Source organism: Sapajus apella, unplaced genomic scaffold, assembly GCF_009761245.1.
Source record: "Sapajus apella isolate SASKATOON/1434 unplaced genomic scaffold, GSC_monkey_1.0 scaffold1841, whole genome shotgun sequence".
In the NCBI taxonomy this organism is placed as follows: domain Eukaryota; kingdom Metazoa; phylum Chordata; class Mammalia; order Primates; family Cebidae; genus Sapajus; species Sapajus apella.
In genome coordinates, this window is record NW_022438767.1 from 6,367 (window position 1) to 11,526 (window position 5,160).

General features: G+C 42.1%; 1 pseudogene; it reads left to right on the forward strand.

Annotated features, from left to right (window-relative positions):
• The first annotated feature begins 710 nt into the window (after nucleotides 1–710).
• Nucleotides 711–1,789, forward strand: LOC116547006 (annotated as a pseudogene).
• The last annotated feature ends 3,371 nt before the right edge of the window (nucleotides 1,790–5,160 follow it).

Sequence of the window (5,160 nt, forward strand, 5' to 3'; positions counted from 1 at the left end):
TTCATCTACTCTGGGAAGGCCTCTATGAGAATTACAGTTTCTCACTAGCAGGGTGTGGTGGTGCGTGCCTGTAGTCCCAGCTATTCAGGAGGCTGAGGCAGGAGAATTGCTTGAACCCGGGAGGCAGAGGTTGTAGTGATCCGAGATTCATCCACTGTACTCCAGCCTGGGCAATAGAGCAAAAAAAAAAAAAAAAAAAGAGAGAGAGAGAATTATAGTTTCCCTTTTTATTTCTTTTCCCTAATGATTTCCCATGATTAAATATTTAATTAGTCTACGGTCATTGAGACTTTTTTTTTTTAAGAAACACATTCTCACTGACTATGTTGCCCAGGCTGGAGAGCAGTGGCTATTCACAAGCCTAATCCCACTACTGATCAGCATGAGAGTTCTGACCTGCTCCACTTCTGAACTGGGCTGGGACATCCCTTCTTAGGCAACCTCACAGTCTCCTGTTCCCGGGAGGTCACCATACTGATGCTGAACTTAGTGCGGACACCCAATCAGCATAGCACACTACAGCCCAGAATTCCTGGACTCAAGAGATCCTTCTTCCTTTGCCTCTCAAGTATCTGGGACTACAGACATGTGGCCGGTGAGACTTTAGAAATTAAAAACTGTGTTGTAGGTGACATCAGTGAAAATGGTGGAATAAAGACACTTGAAAATTCATCCCTTCATAAAAGCAACCACCACCACAAAAATGGCCATAAAGGAGCAGTGTAAAGAAGAGGCAAGAACGACCCCCAGACCAACAAAAGCCCACGCGCCGCTGCATCCCGCGCCCAGCGCCTACGTCCCGCCGCCTTCACCACCATGCCCAAAAGAAAGGCTGAAGGGGATGCTAAAGGAGATAAGGCCAAGGTAAAGGACAAACCACAGAGAAGATCCGCAAGGTTGTCTGATAAACCTGCTCCTCCAAAGCCAGAGCCCAAGCCTAAAAAGGCAGCTGCAAACAAGGGAAAGAAGGTACCCAAAGGGAAAAAGGGAAAAGCTGATGCTGGCAAGGAAGGGAATAACCTTGCAGAAAATGGAGATGCCAAAACAGACCAGGCACAGAAAGCCGAAGGTGCTGGAGATGCCAAGTGAAGTGTGGGCATTTTTGATAACTGTGTACTTCTGTTGACTGTACAGTTTGAAACACTATTTTTTATCAGGTCTTATAAAAATGCAGAATTTTGTTTTACTTTTTTTTTTTTAAGCTATGTTGTTAGCACACAGAACACTTCATTGTTGTTTTGGGGGAAGGGGCATATATCATTAACAGAATGTCTCCAAAGCTGGATTGATGTGGGGAAAACACCTTTCCCTTCTAGTTTTGAAAGACTTCCTCTTGGCTTCCAGGAGGAGGGATTCCCTGACTTTGACACACATGGACCCCTTGGCACACAAAAGCCTTGTGGTATAGAAAAACAAATTCATTTTTATGTCCTCTTCTCCCTTTCTGTCTTTCAGCATAGACTTAACTTCCTTAAGCCCAGACACCTGTTGGGACCTGACCCCCAGTCATTGGTTACCAGTATGTCAGGCAATCTGAAATTGCCAGTGATGCCACTGAGATGGCACCTGTCAAAAGAGCAGTGGTTCCATTTCTAGATTGTGGATCTTCAGATAAATTCTGCCATTTTCATTTCACTTCCTGAAAGGCAGGGTCGGCTTGTGAAAAGCTGCTAAACCACATGCTAAATGTGAAATGTCAACCCTCACTCTAAACTTTCCCTGTTCAGAGTATCAGATGAAGACTTCATTGGGTTTTATAGTGGCTTTCTGATTTTTGGTGGTCCATCAAGAAGGGAGTTTGAAAATTATTGTATACTGTTAGTGATTGTCTGCCCATGTCCTGCCTGAAATACTATGATTGTTTATGGAAAGTACCTTTAATAAAGCTGGATACAGTTTGGCTTGGAAAACAAAATGGCCAAAAAAATGGACCAGAATGAACTTTTTCAGGACTCTAGAAATGTAACCAAACTCTTAACAGCAACTCAAGGAACATTTATTCAAGAATAATTTCTGTAAGAACAGTGAGATTTGTGTTAACTTGCCTTAGATCATTCCTCACTCTCTAGCTCAGTAGTTGCCTTGAAAAATAGCCCACATCCCCAACCAGTGCAAGCAGAATGGAGCTGGAACTCCTTCAAAGCCTTGTTCTCAGTGAACTGTCATTATGTCATCTGTCTGGTGGTTCCCTGGAAGACCTCATTAGAAAGGTTTGTCTTTATTTGATCAGAATGAAAACTGTCTAGTGCAAAGCCTCTCCACAGAGAGTGTTTTTGGAAAACAATTACAGACAAGTGTTTTAACATGGCAACTATATGAGGCAATGGATAATAGTTGGGGGGAAAATCCTAATCAAAAAGCTTAATAGGGAATGCTGAGGAATAAGATGTCCACAGGAATTCTGAAACACTCTGATATATCCTTGGGAAACTAGAAGACCATAAGACATATTCCTGGGACTCTGGACTGTCAAGCACATGCATAAGGCAGGCTGTGAGCATGGTCACAAAAGACCTGCTAAGTTCAGAAACTCTCACACCTGGCTGATCTTGAGGCTCTGCACTAGCAAGAAGTGAAAGGTAAGGTATAGCTGTTAACTGTCTGGCTGTGGTATGAGTGGTATTAACTGTCTGAGTGCTGAAGGTATGCCCCAACATGTATACAGAGCCCCCTGGCAAAAACTAGGAGAGACTTATCAGTTCCAAGAATTTAAGTAAATCTCCATTTAATCATTAGCTGATCAGTAAGCTAACCAAGGAGAGACTTCAGTGGGCACATATGACAAATAATGTAGGATTTTACAGAATAAGTTAAAAAAAGTCACTAAATAATAAATAGCAACTACTCTAACAAGCAGCAGTAACACCAAATCCTGGGAGCATGGATCTGATTTTCAGAATTGCTACATTATATTATTTAAAATATTCAATTTTCAACAAAAATTTACAAAAGATGCAAGGAAACAAAGTATGGCCCATATACAGGGAGAAAAAAAAAGAAAGAAACAGAAATTGTCCCTGAGAAAGCCCAGATGTTAGACTCACTAGAAAAAGATTTTTTTTTTTTTTGGTATAGATGGGGTCTTGCTAAGTTGCCCAAGCTGGTCTTGAACTCCTGGCCTCAGCCTCAGCCTCAGCCTCCCAAAGTGCTGGGATTATAGGTACGAACCACCATGCCTGGCCTACTAGACAAAGATATAATTTAGCTATTTAAAATATGTTCAAAGAGATGAGAAACCATTCAGTTCTGTAGACTAGAGAACTAAAGGAAAGTATGAAAGCAATGTCCCATCAAATAGAGGACATCAGTAATCAGATAGAAACCACAAAAATGAGCCAAATAGAAAATCTAGAGTTGAAAAGTATGGTAACTTAAATAGAAAAATCACTAGAGGTTCTCGATGGCAGATTAGAGTAGGCAGAAGAAATAATTGGGAACGTGAAGGTCAATTGAGATTATCAAGTCTGAGGAAAAGAAATAAAAAAGAATGAATGAAAGTGAATAGAATCTCAGAGACCTCTTTGTGGAACGCAGCATCAAGCTTAGTAACATACATATAATGAGAGTCCCAGAAGAAGAAAAATAGAAAAAAATAGAATATTTGAAGAAATAATGGCCCCAAACTTCCCAAACATGGTGAAAAACAATCTGCATATTCAAGAAGCTCAAGGAACTACACATAAGAAAACCTCAGGGGTCCACATTTAAACATATTAAATCAGGCCGGGCGCAGTGGCTCAAGCCTGTAATCCCAGCACTTTGGGAGGCCGAGGCGGGTGGATCACGAGGTCAAGAGAGCGAGACCATCCTGGTCAACATGGTGAAACCCCGTCTCTACTAAAAATACAAAAAATAAGCTGGGCATGGTGGTGTGTGCCTGTAATCCCAGCTACTCAGGAGGCTGAGGCAGGAGAATTGCTTGAACCCAGGAGGCGGAGGTTGCAGTGAGCCGAGATCACGCCATTGCACTCCAGCCTGGGTAACAAGAGCGAAACTCCGTCTCAAAAAAATAAATAAATAAATAAAAATAAACATATTAAATCAAACGGACAGAAGCCAAAGACAAATATCTTAAAGCAGCAAGAGAAAAGCAACTTATCACATACAAGGGATCCTCAATAAGATAATAGCTGATTTCTCACCAAAAACAATGGAGGTGCTGGGCACTGTTGCTCACACCTGTAACCCCAGCACTTTGGGAGGCTTGAGGCTCAAGAATTGCATGAAGCCAGGAATTAGAAACCAGCACTGGCAATGTAGTGAAACCCCATCTCTACAAAAAAAATTAAAAATAGCTGGGCATTGGCGGTGCATGCCTGTAGTCCCAGCTACCCAGGTGGCTGAGATGAAAGGATTGCTTGAGCCTGGGAGGTGGAGGCTTCAGTGAGGTAAGTGGCTGCACCACTGCACTCCAGCCTGCATAACAGAGCAAGACCCTGTCTAAAAACAAAACAAAACAACCACACACAACAGTGGAGGACAAAAGGCAATGAAATGGCATATTCAAAGTGCTGAAGAAACTATCAACCAAGAATTCTATACCTGGCAAAACTACCTTTGAAAATGAAGAGAAATTAAGATGTTCTAGACAAATAAAAACGGAGAGACTTTGTTGCTAGAAGACCTGCCCTATGAGAAATACTAACATGAATCTGCACAAAGAAATAAAAAGCACTGGCTGGGCACAGTGGCTCAGGCCTGTAATCCCAGCACTTTGGGAAGCTGAGGCTGGAGGATCACTTGAGGTCAGGAGTTTAAGACCAGCTTGGCCAGCATGGTGAAACGCTGGCTCTGCTAAAAATACAAACACTAGCTGGGCATGGTGTTGTGTGCCTGCAGTCCCAACTACTCAGGAGGCTAAGGCACTAGAATCACTTGAACCTGGGAGGTGGAGGTTGCAGTGACTGTGCCACTGCACTCCAGCCTGGGCAACAGAGGGAGACTCTGTCTCAAAAAAAAGGAAAGAAAAAGATAATTGCATAATGCAATAATTATAAATCTAGGTGATGAACATAAAATGTATAAAGACGTAATGTGTGACAATAACAGTATAAAGGAGGGGGTGAGAGTGGAGCTTTAGAGAAGCAAAGTTTTTGTGTACTTTCAAAACAAAGTTGGTATTAGTTTGGACTACAATGTTATATAATTAAGATGCAGCTG